Raw genomic sequence first — 27,309 nt, 5'->3', positions numbered from 1 at the left:
GAGGGGCGATGCCTGTAGGATGAAGGGAATGTGGGGTAGAAGGAGCAAACCAATTACAAGAATCTAAGTATAGCTTCCTCCCTGGGGAATGGACAGCAGAGAAGAGGGCGGAGGGAGACGTCGGATAGGGTAACTTATGACAAATCTATAATAATGTGTGAATTATGAAGGGTTCAGGAGGGAGGGGGAGGGGGAGGGCGGAGGGAGGGGGAAAATGAGCAAACGATATTGAGGGCTGAAGTGGAGAGCAGGTGTTTTGAGATTGATGAGCGCAACAGGTGTGCATACGTGCTTGACTCAATGGATGTATGTATGGACTGTGATGAGAAATGTACAAGCCCTCAATAAAATAATTTATAAATTATCAAGGGCTCATGAGGGTGGGGGAAGCGGGGAGGGAGGGGAAAAATGAGGAGCTGATATTAAGGGTTCAAGCAGAAAGCAAATGTTTTGAGAACGATGATGGCAACAAATGTACAAATGTGCTCCACACAATGGATGTATGTATGGATTGTGATAAGAATTGTACGAGCCCCCAATAAAATTATTTTTAAAACATATGTTTTATGAGGAATGTTTCCTAAAAGTGGCTAGACCTCATTCAGACTTTCACATATATCAAAGCCTCAAGTTCTATTTCTAAATATTTACAATGGAAAGTACATAAAGTATTCATTCATGCACCAGTTTATCCCAAAGAAACCATTCTTAAATATATCTCTGTAATTAAGTAGAGAGTTTTCTCATGAATTCATTTGTCTTAGTATGTTTAGAGTGCCTTCAAAAGAAATATTTTCTTCTTAAATGCTGTTTATAAATCTTGAAGAGTTGATCTTTCCATGGGTCTTCAATCAAGATTGTATCAACTAAGGTGGTTGTTATGGAAACAAATTTTAACTAGAGATAGGTCTTGGGATTTACCAATATGATCCACAGAACAAAGTCCAATAAAAACAGTGACTTCTGAGGGGAATCTACTGGCCAGTAAAATTCAAGTTTAGAAAGGTATCGTGACTGTAGTTTGTTGGGTTTTTTTCTGTTTTGCTTTTTTATTACAAAAGGAAAATATTGATAGATTTTCTCAAGGGCCACAGGATGGTGAAAAAAATTAAGGAAATGGATAACTGTATTAGTAAGAAAAATGTAAGCAGTTTCAGATTTTCTTTTGTTCCCCATCTCACAGAGTAGTTCACAGAAAGACAGCAGGAGTCTCTCAAAGCTGCCACATCAGAAAGCACAGACTTCCGGAGGGACGGCCTGGAGAGCTGGACATACTGCCTTCAGACTCGTGACGGATACGTGGAGAAACAATCGCTTCAGATCTTGATATTTTTGTTCTACAAATTTTCCGTGGTTTTGCAGCGGTGCTTTGTCTTGCTCTGTTAGCCCCAGATAACTCAAGAAACTGAAACGTAAACCAAGACAAAAGGCAATGGCTGGAGAATATCACAATGACGATTTCCATCCTTTCTTAAAACAATTTTTTTTGGAGAATGATGAGGGCAACAAATGTATAGGTGTGCTTTTCACAATTGATGTATGTATGGACTGTGATGAATTGTATGAGCCCCAATAAAATGATTTTTTTTTAAAGTCAAAGATAAACAGTGACTGAACTAAAGGATTTCTTTATGCAAATCTACCCAGTCAACTGTCCATCAAAATAGTCATAGCTCCCCCTTCTATTAAAAAAAATGGCATTCTTCCAGGAGAGGTTGGGGGAAAATAGGGAGCTAATAACAACGAGGAAAAGAAGGAAGAAAATGTTCTACAATTGATTGTGGTGACGATTTTACAATTCTTCAGGTGCTTGAACTGTTGAATTGTATGTTTTGTGAATTATATGTCAATAAAACTGCCAACTTGAAAAAAAAAATTATGGTGAATCAGGCGTGGGTGGTGAGGGGTGGGGGCCTACATTTCCAACCATCAGTTTGGTTATAAGCAGTTTAAGTTACTTGTCATCCAGCCCCTTAACCCAGAACTTGCTCAACTCTTTCTCCTTTGATTTCCCTTCTCTCGCATGTTCTTGTAGGGTGGGCACCAAGAGAGCCCATATTGCCAGTCACAGTTGCTAGATTACAGAAACCAGGTGGGTTTGCAAGATTCTAAGTTTTATTTTCACATGCAGGAGATAGAAGAACGGGTAGCCTTCTTCCAAATGCCAGTATCCCCTCCCTTTGTTCTCACAGGATATATATATATATATATAGGCTGAATGAAACAGCTCTTCCAGACACAAATCTTCAAGTGAGAAGTAAAAACCAGGAAAACAATGTTTTGTTTGAACAAAGATCTTACGTTACAGAGCTTCCATTACTTAGGGACCCTAAAACTGAAGGAGACAGGCCAGGTATGTATGTCCTGAGGGGAGGGAGGAAGTCTGGACACTATCACAGGGTATTCTATGACACAAGACAGAGGAGACTGTGTTAGCCTGTGTTGCCTAGAGAAACAAATCCAGAGAGACTTATCAGAAAGAGGTTTATACACTAGAGCAATTGAATATTGAGAACACCTCCCAGCCCAGTCCAGATCAAGTCCTTAAGTCCAATATTAGCTCATATGTCCAATACCAATCTATCCTCTTCAGACTCATGAAACACATGCAATGACGCCAAGTGCAAGAAGATCACAGGCCTGTGGGTGCAAAATCTTGTGTATTCAGTGGTATTGTGAGCATCTCAGCACTGGCAGGAGTCTCTACCTGGCTTCATTGGTTCCATTAGGGTAGGTCCATGTGGCTTTTCCTCAGAGATGTCACACAGGAAGTCAGCCTTGTCAGTAGAGAGTCTCCAAGGGAGTGAGTCCAGAGAGAGAGTGTCTCCCACTTCCAACGAGGAAAAACAGGAATTCCCCGAATTCTTAGGGGAAAGCCATGCCCACATAGAGGCCTCGTTGACTATACCCTGATTGACAGCCTAGACTCCACCCCTAAACTTTTAATCCTTAAAAGTGACACCAGATTTTGTAAGTACCACAGAAACTAACTTAGATGGCTGCTTGTTAGGAGACCAGCCTTTCAGACCCCAGATGCTATTTTATCTCAAACCTGGGAACCATCTATTTCTTCCCCACATTTTACAATAGCACCCTTATCTTCTGTGTTCTTTTCCTGAAGGCGAGTATCGGGGAGGCCCAGGATGTATGAATGAATTTCTTTTAAATTGGAGCTAGGATTCAGTGTGAGTCCCAAACTAGTTCAGAGAGCTCATGGCTTTTGTTTGTATGTTTGCTTGTTTTCTTTCTGCCTTTGGCTTCCTTTCAAAACCTCCTTGTTAATTTAGAGTAGAGTCTTCTGCGTCACCCCACTGGGGCATAACCATCTTTCCTTAATATTGTCTTTGGTTAGCCCCCGGTACTAATTTTTAAAGCCCTGTTGAGAGAAGGATATTGGGCCAATGTAGGCTAACTCCACATCACAATACCTGAATTACTCACTTGTACAGAATCAATCCTTTCTTGGGGGGCGCGATTAACACAAACACGGGGGTAATTGTCAGGTAAATTTACAATAATAATCACTGAGAATGTCCATCACAGGAAATGTCAGATTAGTGCATATCTTAATACAGCATTGATGTAACAAGACCATGTGTGTCCGCCTGCTAAGAGTTCAACAGGCCTGGGACAGCTGTCTTTCACTTCCTCAGACACCATGTATTTTCCCATTTAAATCCTCAGGTTACAAGTGTACCTGAGGCAGAGTCCAGTTTACCCAATGGAGTTTCTGCATCGGATCCCCTTGATGTAGCCTCTGTGGCATGCTTTGTGCCTTGAAGATCCAGGATCCAGTGTTGCAGTGTTCCCTAGCACCCTGGCTTGGGTCCCTGGGATACATCCAGAAGCCCAGGTCCACGTGGTCCATTCAGTGCATATCACCAAAGACCCCCTCCCTATACTTAGAGACCCAAAAAGCATGTTTAGTCATCACGCCTCCACCCCCTAGCTGGAGGTCGCTCCTCCCTCTTTTCCTATGAACGGACTCACATTTATGTTTCTCAGACCTGCTTGCTCCCTTTACCCTCTCCGGACTTGTTTTTCCCCCTCAGTAGCCCTCATCCTTCTGAAAGGGCTGTCTACTGGTCCAGGTGGGACCTCATCACAGATTACATGAGGGCCTCTCAGGAATGAGCATCCCCTTCCCCTCCTTTGACCATCCGACCCCAGCTGACGTGAGGCACCCTCTGGCAAAGTGACCTTCAAAATACTTACCTAGAGGGGATGGTGGGTGGCCCATTGGTACTGATCAGGCTCTCTACCAGGCTGTCTGCCACCCCTGGTCAGCAGAATGGGTGCCCTAAATGCCTGAGCTTGTGCCTGTTCCCACAGCAGTGGACTCAAAATATGTGCCCTTTCGGGCTTGACTAACTTCATTCAGCATAATGTCTTCCAGATCCCTCCATGAGTTGAGGTGTTTCATGTTTTTAATCGTTGTTTTTTAGAGATGAGTAGTATTCTGTTTATATACCAGAGGTGTTTTTTTTAATACAGTCTTCTACTAATGGGAATTAGGCTATTTCCAGCTTCTTGCTATTGGGAATTGTGCTGCAATGAGCATAGGGAAGTATACGTCTGTTCATGATTTCTTTGTTCCTTTCTTTTTTTTTTTTTGCGTGTGTGGGAGGGGTGGTTTGTGCTCAGCAATGGTATTACTGGGTCATATCTCATATGGTATTTCAATTGCCATCTATTTTAGGAATTGCCATGTTGCCTTCCTCTGTGGCTGTTTGTATTTACAAGCCCACCAGCATTTTATAAGGGTTCCAATGTCACTATACCCGCTACAGAATTCCTTGTTCTCAGACTTTTCTTTATTTTGTCTTAAATTGGGCTTCAGTCATGGATGTCAGATGGTACATCATGGGTGTTTTCACTTGCATTTCCCAGACAACTAGCGTGTATTTGCCATTTGAGTGTCATTCTTTGTGAATTGTTCTTTTCCCACCTTCTTAGAGGGTTATTAGTTTTTTACCTTGTGGTAAGCTTGTAATTTTTAAAAAATAATTTTACTAAATAGTCCTTTTCCATTATGTCATTAATAAATATCTTTTCCCAATCCACGGACCCTCTTTTTACGCTCTGAATGAAGTCTTTCGATGTACACCGTGTTGTATTTTTAATAGGTCCCACCCGCCTCTTTTGTCTTTCACAGAGTGAGTTTCTTTTGCTATCTCTGATAGCCCATGTATGCCCTGCGCTAGGGCACTTCGATCTGTCTCAGCTTTCTCATTGATGATCCTGACAGCTTTGGGTTTTACCTCAACTAAATTCACATGGAAGAAGCACACCATCACCAGCCACCAAAGGATTGTAAATCATATAATCTGAAGTCAGTATTTGTATCAGAGCCTAATTTGTGAGAATCTGGTTTGCAGAAGCTATAGATGACAGTGAGAACCCAAGATATGTTTTTGGAAACTACATAGGAAATAAGCCTCTGATGAGCTCCCTCTATGTAGAATTGAGGGATGGGAGGAAAGTGGAGTGCATTGGAGAGATGAGTATAGAAGATCAAAAGGATAAACCTGACTTGACCAGTTAAAACTTTGTCAATTGATCCTCCTTTTGATACACACTGGACCTGATCTGGTTTTCAACATTTTCTGGGTATTTTGTTGTTGTTGTTGTTCATATTAGGATTTAGTTCACAAGTTCTATGTCACTGGGGGTCACCCACTTGAAGTCGTGTTATATAATTTTCTATTTTTTGGTATATGAAACCCAGGATTGATGAACCTATAGGGGTAGCAAATCAAATAAGGGTTTTGTGGTGGGGGTGGAGGGTATAGTGGTGGTGGGGGTAGCGGTGGCACTGTAAAAGACAATGTTAAGGAGTCTAAGAAGAAAAAGAAGCTTTGGAAACTGATAGTGGTAGCAATTGTAAAACACTGCTTGACGTGATTGAACTATGGAATGGTATTATATTTGTATTAACTCCCAATGAATATTAAAATTTTTAAAAAGATATATGGGTCTAGCTCAGGGTCACAGCTATGGAGGATTTCTAGCTAAGTTACATCTGCACAAAGAATATGATTCTTCTACCTACATTATATTTCAATTATACAATAATAGCAGACTGACTCTTCAAGTCAACCCTGATCAATGTGACTGACAAAACTCCTTTACCAAAGGTAACACCTGTCATCCTCTATCGCTTCATCTTTCATCCCTTGTCCTCCCTCCTTCAGGAACCTCCAAAGGCTGTGCCCTTTGGAATAAAAGTCTGAATTTTGAAGTTATTTTGACTGCTTTATAACAATTGCCTCATACAATATTAGTCCTTTTGTGATGGACTTATCTCACTCAGGATAATATACTGCACCCCATTCCTTCCATGGGGCACTTCCTGGCTTCATTGTTGTTTTTTTAATGCCCATTGAGGGAGTTAGTTTATTGTGCCAACCTGGCCAATAAACACGTGGGGTTAATTGAAGGGTGGAGGGGAAAATGGCTCAATGAGCCTCGCCTTTCCGATTCTTGGGTTAGCCCGGGTACTTTAGAGAAAGAAATCCAAGGCAACTCACATATAAGAGAGAGTTTTATATGAAGGTTAAGTGTGCATAAAGAAAACATCTCAACCCAGTGCTGCCCAAGCCCACAAGTCCAACATTAACCCATATGTCCGAAACCAATCCACAAAGTCCCCCTCCCTCTCACAAAACAGACACAATGATGCCGACTGCAGGAGGAAAGCCGAGTCAGTGAATGTGTAAACATCTCAGCACTAGCAGGGGTCTCCAGCCTGCTCCAGCACCGAGGGCTGCATCGGGGTCTTGCAGGAAGTGAGCCTTGCCAGCTGAAGCAGGAAACTGGCTAAGGCAGCTGCACACTGGTCCAACCATTGGAGAGCGGGAGACAGAGAACTAGAAAGGTGAGGCTCACAGCCATGTATCCCTCCGCCTTTCAACTAACCCCACATGTGTTTATTGGCCAGGTTGGCACAATGAACTAGCTAACTCATGAAGCGGAGGTGGAGGTTAGTGTCAGTGCATCTGAGGCCTGAATAGGAGGCACCGCCAAGGCCGGGGCCTGTTTCTGAGGATTGGCGAAGACAGAGAGGCGGTTCATCAGCATGGGTGGCTTTTTCTCAAGTATTTTTTCCAGTCTGTTTGGAACTTGGGAAATGAGGGTCTTAATCTTGGGATTAGATGGAGCAGAAATAAAACACATTCTTGTACAGATTACAAAACCCTTCAATTTCAAGTCTGGGATTTAGGAGGACAAACAAGTATCAGGCTGTACTGATGATGCTGTTATTCAAACACAGATGCGGTTATTTATGTTGCAGACAGTTGTGACCGAGACCGAATTGGCATTTCCAAATCAGAGTTACTTGCCTTGCTGGAAGAAGAAGAGTTGTGAGAATCCATTTTAGTGGTGTTTGCAAATAAGCAGGACATGGAACAGGGCATGACTCCCTCAGAGATGGCAAATTCACTTGGGTTACCTGCCTTGAAGGACCAAAAATGGCAAATATTCAAAACTTCAGCAACCAAAGGCACTGGACTTGATGAGGCAATGGGATGGTTAGTTAAAACATTAAAGAGCAGACAGTAACTGGACTGCTTCTAAGCCTCACCTTTCTAGTTCTCGGGTATCTTGCTTTGTGATGGTCACACCAGGGTGCAGCTGCCTTAGCCAGTTCCCTGCTTCAGCTGGCAAAGCTTACTTCCTGCAAGACATCCCGGAGGAGAAGCCACATGGACCTATCCCGATGCAGCCCTGGGTGCTGGAGCAGCTGTGCGGAGACCCCTGCCAGCGCTGAGATGTTTACACATTCACTGACTTGGCTTTCCTCCTGCAGTTGGCATCATTGTGTCTGTTTTGTGGGATGGAGGAGGACTTTGTGGATTGGTGTTGTACATATGGGTTAATGTTGGACTTGTGGGCTTGGGCAGCACTGGGTTGGGATGTTTTCTTGATGCACACTTAACCTTTATATAAAACTCTCTCTTATACATGAGTTTCTGTGGATTTGTTTCTTGAAAGGACCCAGACTAACACACCCATCCTCCTTTACATTTAAAAGCCTTAAAAGTATAAAATACATAGTCTGTACATAGACACAAAGGTAGAGGGTCATTTGTAATTTATGTAATTATAGAAGCTTATTATATTCATTATCTATTTTGCCTTAAAATATTTTATTTTGTTTTTTAATGATGTAGAAAATTAGGCCTTCATTTAGCAGTTTTTATACAATTTTTATACATGACATTGGTTACACTTTTCACAATGGATTAGCATTGCTACCATTTCCATTATTATAGCTGTCTTGATCCCCTCCCTATTACCTTAACATATTTTGTCTAGAGTAAATGCTGAAAATTATGTTCTCTTAGGTGCTTCTTTAAATTTCCTTAACAAATTATTCCATATTTTAGCACAATAAGGCAAAAACAGGCATCTCATACCAATTCCAAGGGCTTAGAAACCTAATAGTAACAGCGTTAAGTGAATCTGGCTCAAAGTGTTTCCAGAGGTTCCTTGTACTTTATTTTCTTCCCTACAAGGGAGTCACTGAATCTGAGCTACAATCAAGCATATGCTTATCAGAAAGCAGGATCACCGAGGATTGCAAGCAACTATAACTTCACACTGTCAAAGTAGGTGCAGATTTACCTCCAAATTAGTATTTCATGCAGTATTAAATATTTTAGTGACTACATTTGGTTTTCTCACCAAAAGTTAATTGTAAAGAATGAAGTCTATTAGGAAGAACCTGCAACTTGGGCACAGATCCTTGTTTTGCATTGAAAAAAAATTATTTCTGTAAAACCCCAGTCTATCAATCATTCATTCAACAAATACATCCTGCCCATGAACACATCGTTCCAGGTATCAGAGTACACCAGTATCAATATACCTGCCCTTGGAGATTACATTCTAGTTGACCTCAAAATTTATGTGTCCATCTAAAAGTCACTTTAGATGTCCATTTTTATAAAGACCAGGGGGACTTGGAGGAAAGGTCCCAAGGGCCTTCAAGGCAGCAAGTCGGCCACTTGTAACTTCTAAGCTGGAAAGTATAAAGCTGCAGGTAATCACAAAAATAAAACTGCCATGCATTCAAATGGGGCAGAATTAGGAAAGAAGCTGAATTTAGGGCAACCAACCAGAGCAAAAGGGCTTAGGATTTGAAGGTAATCGAGCCTGAAGCAACTCCTTGAGTCATTACCATGTAGCCATAGGTAATTTTTATTGAAGAATTTAAATTAAGCCACGTGTGGAAAGGGAGCTGTTAAAGAAGCAATTCCAACTTGATCAACCCTCTAAGACTGTGCTCCTAACTAATTTGTCACTAGATATTTCCCAGGATGCACAGAAGCAGAGTCTAAGATAATGTGGTGTAATTACAAGCTTTCAGAAATCATACCTTTTTACTGAGTCCAACACCTGTTCAATAAGGTGTGTGTGTCTGTGTGTATGTGTGCCCATGCACTAATTAGCAATATTGAGATGAATCTTACTGGAGCTGAAGCAAGGTACATAAAATACCAAATCCTCTTCTGATCTACTTTTTTTTTCTGATCAATTCTGACACTAGCTGCCTCTACAGCATTGCTTCCTCTGACCCTACACTCAAAACTTCATCAGACCTCATGAATTAAAGGACACACTCACCCACACTTCCAAGTAATCCTGAGTCTTCAGCTGTGAGCCACACATTTAGAAATCCATATGATACTTTCATTTCTGACCTGCTAGTTCAAGTTTGTGGACTTCCTAATACTGCTTTAGGATGCCTTCTGCAAACTTTGTGACCTCCCTGGTTTGAGCTGCTAGTTATAAATTTAGAAGGACCTCCTGCCCCCTCTGGATATGAACCATATGCTGAAGGGCTCGGTCTTCTCATTTCTGATTTGTTGGACCTCACGACTCCTTTGGGTTCAAAAATAGGCAGAACAATTCACAGACCTCACAGGAAGTACTATATTTATGACTACTTATTTATTATAGGAAAACAAGCTATGAACACAGAGATGCATCGTGTGAAGTCTGGAAGGGACCCCGACTTGCAGCGTCTGTGGCTTAAGGAGGACAATGCTAACTTTCCATGGATGCGTGTTTTTCACCCATCAGGAAACCTGTGAGCTTCTGTGTCCAAAACTGTCGTTGGCTTCTTGACCTAGGTATCCTTGATGTCTGACTGTACAGACATGATCCATTGCTTCATGAGCCCCTGGAGATCAATTGATATCCAATGAAGTGGTGGTTTTCTTTCTTAAATAACTCCAGCTAATTAGTACAAATCCTCTCGTGTGGTCTCAGTAATATGATCTCTCCATTATGAATGAAATTCCAAATATCTAGAGTTTATCTATGCTAAAGCAAAGCCCAGATCCAATAACCCTGGGTAAAGTGACATCAAAGTGCTTATTGTTATTGTTGTTTCTATGTGCCATCCTGTTAGTGCAATTCATAGCCATGAATTATGCAAAAGAACTAAACATTGCCTGTGCCATCCTTACAAAGGCTCATTGTTACAGATGTTGTTCGCTGCATTTAGAGTCTTAGATTTTTGGTTCTTCTGACAGTCCCTGCTACTTTCAATATCAGTCACCAGTAGCATAATTCAAATGCATCAACTCTTCCGCGGTCTATCCTATTCGTTGTCCAACCATCATACGCGGTGATGGAAAACCCCAGGGCTGTGCTCGCTTCTGCAGCGCATGGACTGAAATTGGGATGAAAAGACCACGGCTTGTGTCAGGAACACGGTATTCCTAAAAGCCACATTCTTTCTCCCCAAAACTTTAAAGAGGTTTTGCAAAGCAGATCTTATTCATGGAGAATTTTTATCATGAATGGCTGTTATATTTTATTGCGTGACTTTTCTGCAGCAATCGATACTTTCATACAATGCTTGTCATTTGTTTTACTTATGTGAGAGATTACAGTGATAGATTTTATAATTTTGATCTACTCTTAAATCCTATGTGCCTCCCATGCATGATTGATTATATTTTTATGATTTGAAGACTAGAATTGTGTTGAAAATACTTGTACCAGTGGTCATAGCATACATTGGTCTATAATTTCATTCTTGTGATATTTTTGCCTGGCTTGGGTATCAGGGCTGCCCTGACGTCAGACAAAGTATCTGTTCCTTCCTCTTCTGTTTCTGAAGAGATTGCATGGGATTGTTATCAGCTCTTCTCTGACTTCTCCGGTGGAGTTCACTTTTCTGGGGCTTTTGTTGCAGTTGTTGGCCATTTTTTATGACAGCATTCATCTCTCCTTTTGTGTTAATTTGGATTAGTAGTTTGATTAAAAGGTTTTTAAAATTCTTGTTTTATTTACTAATTTTCTGGAGTTAAATTGTCCATTATACTCATTTATAATTTTCTGAATCTTTATTTGCTTGGTTGTCCTGTTTTCATGTTCACTTCCTAAGATGAGTGCCTCATTGTGTGTTTTCTTTTGTCAGTCTACCCACGGTTTCTCTTTTATTGATCCACTTCGAGATCCATCTTCTGGTTTTGTTGAATCTTTCCATTGTTTTCCTATTTCTCTTATTTCTATTTTTATTTTCCTTGTTTCCTTTTCCAGCAGCTTTTGGAAGATTTTCCTTTCCTTTTCTATTTGTTCCAGCTGTTGGTGTCAATGACCAATGTGAGGCCATTTTTCTTTTTTAATATAGGCATTTTTTTGCCATAACCTTTCCTCCCAGCACATATAGATTCTTGCCTGCCCCCCCCTGCACCCCCCACCCCCCACCCCTCTCTCTCCAGATCAAGGTCTGCTATCATCCTGTCCTTTCATAGTCACAGGAGATGCCATAGAAAGACAGGAAAAGGTATCCTGTGAAGGGCCAGTCATCTTCCCAGTTGTCATTGGAGATCTTGGTGTATTGTTCCGTGTCATCAATCTTCCACGCCGAAGTCCTGCTGCAGGGTTGCCAGGCTTGGGCCAGCAGAGAAACTACCTGAGGATTTTTAAAATAATGTACTAAGTGTGACTTACTGGATAACCAGATAGTTGGAAAATAAGGCATAAATTTAACTTTAAAAAAAACACTGTCTCCTGATATATGTACACGAAGCCCATTGATGAACAGGTTTTTGAGTGTTTTTTTTTAACTTGCACATACATAATTTTCCCCAGTGTCCTAATATTTTCTGTGTATTAACTTTTAAGTTTTGAGAATAAATTAAATTGATTAACGGCTCTGGTTTTATTACTTTAAAATGCTTGGGGAAAATATAAGCTTAAAATTATTGATTTATTCAATACTTCTAGTAGGAATTAAAGAAAAATTAATAATTCATAGGGTAACAAGATAAAATTTAATATCAACCACCCCCATAAGTAAAACTATATAATGGCATAAGGCAAACTTGTGATTTTCTAGACAATCATCTCCAAAGTAATGGATTTTTTAAAATGCCTTGACACTATCTTATGGTGCGGTATTTTTTATGTGTTCAGGTAATGTACTGATATACAATAATTTCACACGTTTCACTTTCCTAAATTGTGGACCTCTAACAGAAATAAAATATGGGTAGTTTTTTTACAGAATTTATGTGTAAGACTAGCTTTTTTTTCATAGAAGAACATTAAACCTTAAATTAAATTAGAATTAGTTTTACTGCCTTGAAAATGCGCGCTAGTGTGTTAATAAGATGAATATAGTCGGAAGTATTCATATATTGGACCCAGTCACCTATAACATATGTAACACATATAACAGCAGTTGAAATAAATAAGCAAGAAAATAGCGATTTCTCTAGCTTTTACCTACAAATTGTACTCTCATTTCCTATTTTTTTCCGTGGTCGCTGATGTGCTGTGTATTTTGTTGCAATTAGCAATTTTGACCTTCCCATTAGCAACTCACTCAAACTCATTGTCATCAGGCTGACTCCCACTCATAGTGGATTTATCGCACAGATGAGAACTGCCTCTGTGGGCTCCCAAGCCTGTGACTCTTCATGGGATAGAAAGCCGGAGGCACCGGAAGTCAGTGCTTCCTCCATTGAATCTATAATTATCTTTCAAAAAAAATTTAACCCAGACAAGATGCTTGTTTCCTCATGGTATCAAACTTTTGCTGAATTTAATTCCATGATATTCATTCCTGACTGTAATATTTTTAAAAAGTGATATATTGCATAGTATTTTAGGAATAGTCCTAAAATTTGGCAGCCCGGATAGGTTTTTTTATCCTTCCACTTTCCTAATTTATATCTTCCACCTTTACATTTTTTCTTTCTTTAACTTAGATAGCAATTTTATCTACTCCACACTGCTGTTGTAAATATTTAAAGGATTAGTACATCGCTTAGGAGAATGGTATCCATTAAACCTTCAGTATATGTTAGCAAAGAAAATTAATAGAACAATAATGGAAAGGCAGAAAATGATCAACAGTGACAAAAAGTATAAACTGTGTATTAATAATAGAATTTTAAGTTTAGTATAAAGTAACAAATTTGGTCACCCAATAAGGGTTACCATTTACTGATTTGCTTTTGAACAATGTAAGCTCCAGGCACACAGCTGAAATATAATGATCTTTCCATCTCTATAAACTAGAATTCTAACTCACACATATTAGATATGCAAGAACTATTTATTAAATGAACGAATAAATCCCACCTAATTTCTCTGAAAATTTAATGGAACATTTAGCTTACCAAATTTACCAATTTAGTAACATTTAGATTACCAAAAATAAAGACACTTTTCTTCACCCCCAAACCAAACTTTCCTCCATTACGTCCATTCTGACTAATAGGATCCAGTAGGATAGGGCAGAAGTGCCCCTGTGGGTTTCTGAAACTACAGCTCTTTATGGGAGTGGAAAGCCTCATCTTCCTCATCTTGAGCATAGTATTTGTACCCTACTGACATTATGGTTAGTAACCCACCTGATAACCTCGATGACAAAGGTATAAACATCTATCAGATTTTCCTCTGTGAAGTTTTAATTATGAATGTCAAAATAAGGAATCTGGTAGAGAATGGCTTACTGTTACTAAGGCAACTGACAAAGTGGGTGTTGAGACACCAGTGGGTTTTACATTTTGACATTTCTTTAACAAAAATGAGATCAATGGATTGCATTGCCTTGCTCTACTGAGCCTTGGCAGTACAATGGATTACGCATTTGTCAGCACTTTGAAACTCACAGCCACTCTATAGGAGAAAGAGGAGACTTTCTACTCCTGTAAAAGGTTACAGTCTCCGAACACTGCCCAGGTTCTTACGATCTAGTGGCCACTCTGAATCTGAGCGAGGAGCATGGTATTTGTAACCCTCTTAGTCTTCTTTTGTGTCTCCCGTCTGCCTACATGTTTTTCTCCAATTTCTTTTTTTTAATACAATTCTTTATGAACATTTAGAAAAAGGTAAGGAAGTACAGAAAGAAAGTAAAACATGCTAACCAAGCAAACAAATAAATATTTATCCTCTAAGATGTGACCCCACCCCTGAGATTACCACTATCAAATCTTGACGTATAATTGTCTACACATATATCCAAGCCAGGATACATAATTATAAACTTTATAAAGCTTTATAAAGCTATTGAAGAGCATGCATTAGCTACAGGAAAATCAGAAAACAGGTCTAGAGTCAGGAGCAAAATCTCTTTCACACCAGACCATTTACAGCATGGATAACACCGCTGCTAGACATTGATGCCCCAGCTGATTCCATGCATGGAAAGCGGCGGACTCCGCCACTAGTTCCCAGTCCAGGGCTACATTGAAGGTTGCCCAGTACCTCAGCAGGAGAGGGAATCTGCTAGATATCTTTTCTCATATAGCCCTCGAATAGCTGTACACTTTTTAGGGATTAATCAAATAGGAAGAGAAAAAGTCACATGTTGATTTCTACTTCTTAGTGGTAAAAATGGAAACATGAAAAATTCCCAAGAAGCCTAGTTAAAAGATGCTGGGCAAGCACAATGTGTGGATAATACCCATTACAATTACATTATTACACGCTCACTGACATTTCAATCTTCTAAGTAAAAGTCTAAGACCCACTTGACTGTCCTGGATCTGCTTGTAACAAAAATCCCCTCTTCTCGAACATGCTAGTCCTTATAATATTCTAGTTTATCTCATGTACAAACCTTTAAATTGTATTGAAAAGTTAAACAGGAAAGAAGCTACTGTCATAGTTCATGCAAGGCTACCCCAATCCTACATGATATTAAAATACCTATTATAAATTATAACTGCATAAAGAAAGCAATTAGGTAAAAATAAATTCACTTCACATAAGACTTAGCAGCACATCCTTTTTGGAAATACATGAACATAATAAGTACAGTAAAAATAACTATAGCCAAGCAATACAATTTCTTAGAGAATAATTCCACTGAACTGTAAATGTGAATGCTCAGTTTATGTTCCTTCTCATATTATGGTTATTATCATTATTGCTGTTAATTCTGATATTTTACTATTATGAATACCTGTATTACTTGCTTATAGCTTCAAAACAAATGTAATCTTATTACTGGAAGGCTTCTTGAAAAAGTTATAGTCCTATACCTCCAACTAGCAAATAAGATTTAAATCTGAAGCAATAGGATTTAAATCTACAAATAGAATTTGCATTCAAAGTTTAGTGATTTATAAATCTTTAAGTAAAGTACAGTTTTTCATCCAAGATATACAAGCTCTTCCCCTTACTGCCAAAAGTATTACCTGGACCACAAGTCTGGTACTAGTATCTATTGCATTTTAGTATTAGCTACATTTTATGTATATAGGACTTGCATAGCCAAGAAACTATACGTTCCTCAAAGGCAGTTACTGTATAGTTATGAGTTTTCACATATACTGCCTTCTTTTTTCCAAATACTTTTTATTTATTTGACTAATATTTTATCACAATACATTAGAAACAATTTTAAAATAAAGGGTGGCTTGTGGATTGATATAACTAATCCCAATCACAAATATTTTAATGTAATACATAAAAATAAAATTTCTAGTTAAGACTCTGTACTATGTGAAATTATTTACTTATGGTTCTTCTAGCCATTGCTTCATATAATTTAGTGGTCCCACCAAATGATTGAATGGGATCTTGTAAATAGCATGCATGAAACATAAGCGTGAAGATTGGTCAGTTTTGTCACTCCCCTAGGTACAACACTCTCATTTCAGAAGTGGTGAGAGAGATTCTGGTGACTTCCCAGAAAGAAGAGCCATCAGCAAGATCTCCGCCTACAGTGGGGGAGGCAGCAGCAGTTTCAGAAGCCAAGTCACAGAGACCATGAGACAGATCAAAGGAGCCACATCCAGACAGAGCAGAGGAACTGGGGCACTGACCATGAAACAATGCTACAGGGGAGCAGGTAGGTTTCCTGGTTCAAGGAGGCAAATGCCAAAGGACCAAGGGGCTAAGAGAACAAGGATGGAGATAGACATACCTACCAGCATGGTGAGAAGAGACTTTTAGGAAATGGAACTGTATCCTGATCATTTTGTGACCTGTTAGCTTTCCTAGTAAATCCCCATGATGAGGAATATTGTCTGTCTGTGAGTCTGTGTCTCCATGGCAGTGAATTATCAAATCTAGCAGAGATGCCATGCTCTTGTTCTCTGGGAGGGACCACTGGTGTCAAAATAGGGGAAAGAAACGTGGACGGTGGACAGTGGATGGTGGAGGCTTCTGCCTTGGGGCAATGATCCTAGAGCTCATGAAGAGCTGAATTCTCATTTATATAGACAGAGGCCCAAGGAGGCTGCCGGGCCAAGATATACTAATTTTATTCATAATTATAACATATTTATGGTATAGATATCCACTGTTCTCTTTTAGAGATAAGAAAATTAGATCAAGGGACAATACCTTACTTGACAAGAGATACAGTATATTGCAGAATCATGATGCCAAAGCAGGTTGCTCTTGTATCGACTTGAAGTTGAGTTGATGCTATGTGTGAAGAGTAGAACTTCTCCAGAGGGTTTTCTAAGCTGTGAATTTATGGAAGGAAAATGCCAGACATGTCCTAAGGTGTCTCTGGGTGGGTTTGAACTGCAATGTGAACTTTTCAGCTAGGAATTCGGTGCTTAACAATTTGTGCCATCCAAAATCAGATAACTATGTTGAGTTAGTTAATTGTGCCAGCCTGGCCGATAATCACATGTGGGGCTAATTGAAAGGCGGAGGGATAAATAGGTGGTGAGCCTCGCCTTTCTAGTTCTCGAGTCTCTTGTTTTGTGATGGTTGCACCGGGTGCAGCTGCCGAAGCAGTTCCCTGCTTCAGCTTGCAAGATTGACTTCCTACAAGACATCCCCAAGGAGAAGCTACATGGACCTATCCTGATGCAGCCCTGGGTGCTGGAGCAGCCGTGTGGAGACCCCTGCTAGTGCTGAGATGCTTGTTTGTTCACTGACTCAGCTTTCCTCCCGCAGTCGGCATCATTGCCTCTGTTTTGTGAGGTGGAAGACTTTGTGGACTGGTGTTGGGTTAATGGTGGACTTGTGGGCTTGGGCAGCATTGGGTTGGGATGTTTACATGATGCACATTTTCTTTACATAAAACTCTCTCTTATACATGAGTTGCTGTGGTTTTGTTTCTCCAAAGTACCCAGACTAATACATATGTCTATATTACTTTTTAAATTTTTTAAATATATTTCTTTAACAGAAAATAGACATTTAAGCAGTCTTTGCATGTAGTTTAGTGAGAAAGAATTCCATCATGTTGCTTAACCATCATTCCAATGTGCTCCCAAATTATGCCAACACCTTTAACAGAAGCTCATTGTCCCTGAACCTTCAAGACTTTAATACTTTCTTCAGTCAAACTCCAGTTGAGTTAAAATATATGATCCGCCCCCCACTGTCAACAGCATTGTTATCAACTGATAAACTATTTTCATTGTACACAGAACTAGAGTTATTCTGAATTTTTACAGAAGTCAAGAAAAGCTAGCAAAATGTTTTCTTAAATGTTAAATTATAGTCAGGCGTTCATATATCTTTGGTAAAGCTAAACCGTGTGTCCCAAGATGAACATTCAGATTTCCAAAATCTTCTTTATAGGTAAAGACTATTTTGAGCGATTTGCATTGAAAATTCCCCAGTACAACTTCTTTCCAGCTAGCTGATAACAACTATTATTACCAAAATCAGTCAATAAAATCCGTAGTTGGAAAAGATACAGAGGAACAGTCACTACTTTTACACATGACATGGGAATAAATTAGAGGGTTAATTTTTTATACCTTTAATACCAATAACCATAATTTTGGAAGAATCTATCACACAAACTCATTTAGGGGACATGTGAGTGTGCTTACTACAGTATTACTTATGAAAAGAATGAATCATACATAAACTCTAAGTCCTTCAAATGAATATTTTAAATATATGTTACAGAGCAAGGACTTGGTGCATTTTATAGTTGTTAGATTCTTCAGGCTTATAGAAATGTTTATCAGCAAACATAAGCAACCAATGTTATGGAAGATAGGCAATCGTCTAAGAAAAAAAAAAAAGACAAAATAATGGGACCATGGAAGCAATACCATGAGAACAATACCTATTTCTGAATCCAAGGCTATATTGCTCTGTAGTGTTACCTGCAATCCATTTCCATCAACTAGCCAGTGTCTTCAAGTGACGGGTTGATGTGTGTATACGATCTGATGGAGAGATGGAGAATAATGAGCAGAGGAAGTATGAGAAAGCAAACCTACACTGCACCGACACACATTTAATCTGGTAGAACGAAAATATCTATAATGGTAATGGTAATGTCCTTTGTAATTTCTTATATTAGAATGCCATTGCATATTCCAGCCGACATTTCATAATTTTTAATGAAGGCAATGCCTTTTATTTAACGAGTTCAGTACAATGATTAAATGTTAAAATAGAAACATTTATTAGCATTTAAAAACTCTCACCGTTTTACTTCCTTCCATTTATTTATTTAATCTGTCCACACTGTGAGATAAAATCGATGGAGATTAATTATTAGGAAATGTTCACCTCAGTTACTTGGAGTTTCAATGAAATGTTGCAGATTGTGAAGGAGAAACAAAAACAAGGGTGTGTTATCCATTGACCAAAGATAAATTCTATTAAGACTTTTAAAAGCTTTCACAATATAATGTTTTTATAGAGACAATTGAAATAGAGGTAATATCTATTGAAACTAAAGATAGAAGAGGAATAGAAATGTAATAAAATGCCCCAACTTCATGTAACCAGCACAGTGGGCCACCCATTTATCCTACACTTGCTCATTCCAGTCTGACATCTAATTCATTGGTGTGGACAGTCTGGGTGCTGCACGCCACTCCTCTTCTCCTTCCTTCTCACCTGTGGCACTCACTCCACATTTGACACGGTGTGAAATATTTGGAGTAATTTATTAGAAGCAAAACAACACGTTCATATTGTTAAATGCTTCCAAGTGCAGAACAAAGTTGTCGCGCGTTTGCTGTTTGCTGTGGGGTTGATTCTGATGGACCACAACCCCACTGGACACAGTGGACCGCTCTTTGTTCTTCCAGAAGTCTTTTTTACGAGAGCGAGTTGCCAGGATGCTCCTCCTCCTGAGTCACCGGTGGGCTCCAACAAGCACCGCTCAGTTAGCAGCCACATACTTACCAAGGGCTACAGTGCTCATACAATTGAGGCTACAGAGCAACTGTAAATAATGTATAAAACAAAAGCTGTGTCAAAGTGTTGCTAGGATTCTCTTCTGAATTATAGTGATCAAGTGGTAGGAATGTCAGGATGGTGATGGGAGGAGATGCATTTTCTTAGTAGACACATCAATCAGATTTACCAATATTTTGTTTTATGTTTTGCAAGTACTTAAGGATGTATGTTTTATACTAACATTTTGCATTGACACCCGAGGTTCATGTGTATTTAGGGGACAAATCCACACAAGTTTTTGCAAATATTTATGTCTTGTACTAAAGTTTGATTCTTAGGTAGAAACAGATAGCAGCATACTATACTTCTCCTTGAACCTGTTTTCACTCCATTTCAGGATATATAGATATTGCATTGTAGGCCTATGTCCAGGGATAAAGCTTAACAGGCAAGAAGGGACAGAAAAACAAACAAATGGAAACAGGAAACCAGGGAAGAAGTGGAATAGTGTTCCTATATTGTGGGACTGTAATCAATGTCACACAACAAAATGTGTACTAATAGTTGAAAAGAAATTTTCTCCTTAAACTTTCACCCACTTCACAGTAAATATCTAAAACAAATAAACACAATGTGACACCATTTCAACCCTACTAGAATGTTTAAATAAAAAAACAAAACATAAAATAACAATGGTTAGAGTGGATGTAAAGAAATCAAAGCTTTCATCCATTCCTGTTGGTTATGCAAAAATGGTACAGTAATTATGGGAAACAATCTGATAATTCCTCAACAATTTAGAGGGAGACTTGTCATATGTCCCAGCAGTTCTACTCCTAAGTACACAGCCTAGAAATCTAATAGAAGTGACATGAACAGGTATATGCATACCTGTGTTCATCGCAACACCACTCACAATAGTGAAAAGATGGGGACAACTGAATATCCACAAGCACAGTAGTAGATAAATAAAATTAAGTAAACTGGAGTAGATAAGAGGAATAGATAAGAAAATCAGAATAGATAAGTAAAACTATTCCATAACTCTTTATGGGAATAGATAAATAAATCTAAGACACATAAAATACCTTCTTCTTGGAACATAAATGAACCAGAAAGAAATTATGTTGAGCAAAATTAGTTGCACACACCCATACACATACACACACATGCCCCCCAAAACACAAAAATCAAACATGGCTGTGTGTTCTCACTTTTATGGAAGGACAGGAACAGGTTAATATATGGAAACTAATGGTCATCACTGGTTCACAGGAATAGTGGGGATGAAGATAATATTATTTTAAACTGTGTCCATAAAGGCAGTCTCTATAGTCAAAGTCTTCAAATCCAGTATATACATACATATATGCACCCATACAGGGACTTCAAAAAGTTGTGGAAAATATTTTTGGAGGATTTGGATAGTTTCACCAAATAGTAAAAGATAGGTTATAAAGATTATATTTTCCATTTATAGCCTATTTTGATGCTGAGTTCTTAAAGACCTGCTTAAAATCTCAACCACAATACTGTCTCTTTTTACTGATGTTGGTGTCCCATCTAATAAGTATTGATCAGGAAGAACTCTCTGAAAGTCCTGACTTCCCTTCTACTCTCCAGAGACTGCCCTTATGGACAGAAAGCCCAAGGAAGACCAAATAATGTATCAAGAAATGTGCAGAAGAATCACAAGAGGTGGCACTGAATGCCTATGTGGACTCACATCCACTTCCCTAAATGCCAAATAATGCTCACCTGAAGCATAGAACTCAACATACACCAAGCTCAGCTTAAGGACCAGACCTTGCTCCCAGTCCTTGAGTATAATGGATCTTAGCAAGCAAGCATGGGCAAATGTGGTGAAGCAAGCTGATGGTGCCCGGCTATCAAAGGTTATAGCATCTGGGGTATTAAAGACTTGAAGGTAAACAAGCAGCCATGTAGCTTAGAAGCAACAAAGCCCACATGGAAGAAGCGCACCAGCCTGTGAGATGATGAGGTATCAAAGGGCTCAAGTGGAAAGCAAATATTTTGAGAATGATGATGGCAACAAATGTACAAATGTGCTTGACACAATGTATGTATGTATGGATTGTGATACGTGTTGTACGAGCCCCCAATAAAATGATTTAAAAAGAACCAAAATCTATCTTCAGTAGTTTTTTGTGGATACCCTTGTTCCCTCTCTAACACAGCCCAACAGCTTTCCAGCGACAGCAACAACGTCTAACGTCTTACACCAGCTTTTACAGTTGAGTCCCTTAGAAATCACGGGCTACTTCATAATCCTATGCTTATCATTGGAGGGCTGGAGGGACAGTGAGCAGAGAGCTGGACTGCTAATCACAGGTCAGCAGTTTGAAAGCGGCAGTCAACTTTTCCATTCCGGTAAAAGATTTACAGTCTCAGAACTCCCAGAGATAGTTACACTCTATCTTACAGGGTCACTTTGAGTCAAAATCAAGTTGTTGGCAGTGAGCTTGGTTTGGGTTTTGGACTCTCATCAACCAATCATTTCCAGAGATTTTATTAAACACAACAACACATTCTAGAAATTTCAATGTAATTATCTCACTTTTTTCCTGAAACATGAGAAATCTTGAGATATGAGCTGATTACTTATTTAAAGTACTCAAAAAATTCTATTAAGACTCAATAAATTTTAATAAGACTGTGTGTTCTATATCAGTGTTGTTCAGTATGTCAGCCAATAGGCACATATGGCTATTTACATTGTAATTTACATTAACACTTAAATATATAACAAATTATAGTGATATGTGCACAGGAAGATTAACATAGTGTCATTAAATTGTGCATATAATATTGAATTGACAAAGGCTTTATTTACATAGCTTTATCACATACAAAATTAAATAGAACTCAAAACTAAACAAAATATCAACACTTCTTAGAGCATTTTTTGCATGTAAAATTCCAAGATATTGTACATCTATGAAAATGTTAATCTTCCTATTATGCTACAAAAGACTCTGTATACCAGTTCTTTGCATTTTGAGTTACTGTTTCTCTATCCAACTATGTGTCCTTGAGGACGTTGTATATATATATAGATATATATATAGATATAGATATATTGTCTCAGAATCTATTACATGACCTGGTCCATAACAGCAATTAAAACCGATAAGGTTATGGAATTACTAAATGATTTACCCACTATTAGATTCTTGCTTATAATTGAAAAATTAAAATATATTCAAAAGCATGTAACCACTGTGAAATGTCATCTCAAGCAGATTTAAGTCTTAAATGCATGGCTATTTTTGTGTATATTATCTGGGGGAAGTAATTTTCTGTCCATAAATCTGTGAAAGGAACTGATGGAGTAAATCGAATCAAAGACTCCTTTCCAGTTATAACAGTACATGCTTCTGAGATGTTACTTACTCTGCAGAACAATGCACAACAATTTGCATAGATGACAATAAATGAAATGTGCATTTAAGAGGGAATATATAGAATAATAACAGGAAGAAAATGCCAATCACATTTCAGTGTGGCGTTTAAACTTTCTGTGAGTTTTGCCATTTCTCTACAAGAGAACTCTGGTGTGAGCAACAATCTCTCTCTCTCTCTCTCTCTCTCTGTCTCCACACACAACCACCATGGCCTAAGCAACGGCCATGATTTATTGCATGTGCTGCTTCGGACTATTTCACAGGTATCTTCTGTTTCATGTTGCCAGTCTACATATAGGGAATTTAGGGGCCCTGTATTTTTGTTATTTTAATTTTTTATTAAAAGATCATTTTATTGGGGGCTCTTACAACCCTTATAACAATACATCCATCAATTGTATCAAGCATACTCTTTTCTAGATATTTACTTTCTAATGAGCCCTGGGTATCAGCTCCTCTTTCTTTCACTCCCTCTCCCTTCCACTCTGGTGACCCCTTGATAAATTATAAATTGTTATTATTTTCATATCTTACACACCGACCACTGTCTCCCTTACCCCATGGCTTCAGTTGTTCATCCCCATGGAAGGGGTGTGTATCTGGTTATATGTTGATCATTGCTCACTGAAAATCAAAAAAGGATATAAAGGAAATAGACTAGGATGGTTTCATTATAGTCATCCTATTGATGTGGAGGAGGTGAGAATGGCGAGGAAGAGAGAGAAGTAAAGCAGAGTGGAGTATCCACTTCAACAAGCCCGTGTTAGAATTCTAACCAAGGCATATTCTGTAGCCTGTTTGTAGAAGGACGTGGATGTTTCCTTTCTGGTCACACTTGGCCTTTTGAATATGACTTTTAGAGGCCAATTTTCATGTAATTACATATTTGACAATTTCTTATATGTAAAATGTGGGTCCTCTAGGTTGCAATTGTAGCTAACTAACTCTAATTTGAGCCACTGTAAGTTCAAAAGCAGCTAAGGACATCGAGTGTTTTCTTGAAATATAACCACTGAAATACAGTGATCATATTCCTGGAAATGGAAAGATACATGAAATTAGTAGATGGCTTACAATTAACTAAGTCAGTATGGTTTCCTCCATTCCGAATGCATGTTCCCATTCTATATCGAAGCTTCCTCTGCTCCTTGGTAATGAACGAATAAGTCTTCACTGCGCAACTTCAGTTAATAGATTATAAATTTAACAACCAAAAAGGCCTGACTGAAAGTTTCCCATCTCCAATACCAGTTTCCTTTGGCCTAGGTTGCAAACGATGTTATCACGAGTCTAACTAGCCAAGTGCAAGGGGAGTTGGGCAGGATTCTGCTGTAGTGTCACAGTGTTGTGGTTTAGGTGAAGAAATACACACACACACACACACACACACACACACACACGCACAAAGGGAAGAGAACAGAGGTGAGGAGAATGGAACAGAAGACAGGAGAATGAAACAGGAAGAGAGACATGAGGACTGAGAAACTATCTGAGAAGCTATCATTGTACAAATGATAGTACTTAACTCTTACTCTGTAGTCTACCTCTTTTTACGAAGTGTTTCCTGAAGAGTAGAAATATATCTGAGACACATTTCAGATTTTTAAGGGATTTAAAAACCATTTAGTCAACATTTTTTTCTTCATTCATGCAAACCTTATAGAGGACCTAGGCCTTTTGTTCAGATTTTTTTTTATTTCACACAGGCTTGATTATATTTAATATCTTATGGAGCAATAATCAAGGCTTTGTGGATTATGTATTATTTGGTATTTATCACTTAATAATAAGGACAATTTCCTGCATATCTATCATGCATCAAACACACACACACACATACGTGTCTTGGACAAGTGTCTGTTTAACTCAGGATGCACTCAAATTATAATTAAAGTCTCCAAATTATAATAAGGTATATTTTTATCCTTTATTTCTTTTAATCTGGAGACATACTCCTCACCTTGGTGATAATGATATGGATTTATGAAAGAAAAATATTTACTTATACTCTAGAGTAGTTCATATTTAAATTAATTTGATTTCCTCTCCATGCGGTCATTCAATTGATTCCTTCATGCATTGTATTTCTTTAACACGGATATTTAAGTTTAAAAACAAGGTTAGACTCAATAGCAAGCGTCAGATGATGCCGATGGTTCCGACTGCATTAAACCCCAATGCAAATAATGTCTGTGATTCTTCCTGTTTCCTAATAATATTTGACTCATCCATACAGGCAAGTCCATATTTTGAGGCAGACAATCATCACGTATGTCTATTAAAAGGATAATTTTTAAATGATGGAGGTAGTATTTCAAATGAAAGTTTTAAAGACTGACTTAGTAATCAGTTTTACTTTTATATCTTAAAGGATAGCTCTGGTTTAGGAATTGATTTGAGGATTTGCAGCAATAACCATATTTGACCATTGAGATAACAAAGTACTTGATAACTGTGCTGAAACTAGGAAGCGTTATACCCCATAGCAGACATTTTGAACACGACAAGGTAAAACGGCGCTCTGAGTAATGTAAGGGAAGAGTGCGCTGAGCTGTAGGGTTCTGAAAAAAAAGGACTATCTGTGAGGAAAGACCACTCCCAACATCTTTCTAAAAACGTCTACCTCCTCAAAATCATAGCGCTAAAAAGGAGTGCAGCATATTTATAAAGAAGATCAAAGAAGAGGCATATATATCCTCACCTTACGAGTGATTCCAAGAGGTGAACTGATGTAGGAGTCCGCGTGAAACGGTACTCATTGCAGAAAGATGCTGGTTCTGAGCACATAGCAGACGCCTACATGCATTGTTGTGATGGCGTCTAATGAAAGTGGAGACTCACTTAGAATTCCACTATCAAAAAATATAGACATCTTCCAGTCATGAATTATATGTAGTAAATCACCCGTTTTATTTGCCTCTTTTTGTTTACTGGAATGACAAAATTTTATAGAATGGAATCAGTATCAGTGAGTATGTTGATACTGTATTCAGTTTTAGGCATATACTGGTTAATTCTATCATATATATTAGCATATATTGTTTAGCTGTTAAAGATGTGTTCATTTTAGTTCTTTTTTTTTTGCTGTTCTTAAGCAATTTTTATTGGGTTGAGGGTGTAACTTTCAGGATATAATGTAGTTGCCAAATTCTGTCAACTTTTTTAATGTATTTTTTATTTTTTTAAATCATTTTATTAGGGGCTCATACAACTCTTATCACAATCCATACATACATCAATTGTGTAAAGTGCATTTGTACATTCATTGCCCTCATCATTCTCAAAACATTTCCTCTCCACTTAAACCCCCGGCATCAGGTCCTCATTTTTCCCCTCCCTCCCCGCTCACCCCTCCCTCATGAGCCCTTGATAATTTATAAATTGTTATTTTGTCATATCTTGCCCTGTCCGACGTATCCCTTCACCCACTTTTCGGTTGTCCGTCCTCCAGGGAGGAGGTCACATATAGTTCCTTGTAATTGGTTCCCTCTTTCCTACCTACTCTCCCTCTACCCTCCCAGTATTGCCACTCACACCACTGGTCCTGTAGGGATCATCCGCCCTGGATTCCCTGGATTTCCAGTTCCTATCTGTACCAGTGTGCATCCTCTGGTCTAGCCAGACTTGCAAGGTAGAATTCGTGTCATGATAGTGGGAGCAGGGAGGAAACATTTAAGAACTAGAGGAAAGTTGTATTTTTCATCGTTGCTACATCGCCCCCTGACTGGCTCGTCCCCTCCCTGAGACCCCTCTGCAAGGGGGTCTCCAGTGGCCTACTAATGGGCTTTGGATCTCCACTCCGCACTCCCCCCATCATTCACTATGGTGAAATTTTTTGTTCTGATGATGCCTGATACCTGACCCCTTCAACACCTTGTGATTGCATAGGCTGGTGTGCTTCTTCCATGGTGGCTTTGTTGCTTCTGAGCTTGATGACTGCTTGATTACCTTCAAGCCTTTAAGACCCCAGATGCTATACTTTTTGATAGCCGGGCACCATCAGCTTTCTTCGCCACATTTGCTTATTCCAATTCTTTTAATGTATTAAACCCACCGTCATCAAGTTGATTCCAACTCATGGCAACCCTATAGGACAGAGTAGACCTGCCCATGTGGGTCTCTGGGACTGTATCTCTTTATGGGAGTGAGAAGACTGATCTTTCTTCTGTGGATTAGCTGGCGGCTTCAAACTGCTGAATTCATGGTTAGCAACCTAGTGCCACCAGGACTCCATAGTTCATTTAATAAAACTTATCTAATTGGTCAACTAGATTAGTGGTAACAAGCT

General features: G+C 38.8%; 1 pseudogene; it reads left to right on the top strand.

The window, feature by feature from the left end:
- The first annotated feature begins 7,069 nt into the window (after window positions 1-7,069).
- On the top strand, window positions 7,070-7,563 carry LOC101653382 (annotated as a pseudogene).
- The last annotated feature ends 19,746 nt before the right edge of the window (window positions 7,564-27,309 follow it).

Source organism: Echinops telfairi, unplaced genomic scaffold (genome assembly GCF_000313985.2).
Source record: "Echinops telfairi isolate 266 unplaced genomic scaffold, ASM31398v2 ScPeMD7_7410;HRSCAF=8448, whole genome shotgun sequence".
NCBI classification, from domain to species: Eukaryota; Metazoa; Chordata; class Mammalia; order Afrosoricida; family Tenrecidae; genus Echinops; species Echinops telfairi.
The sequence above is the reverse complement of the archived record's forward strand: the minus strand, read 5'-3'. Positions and strand labels throughout refer to the sequence as shown.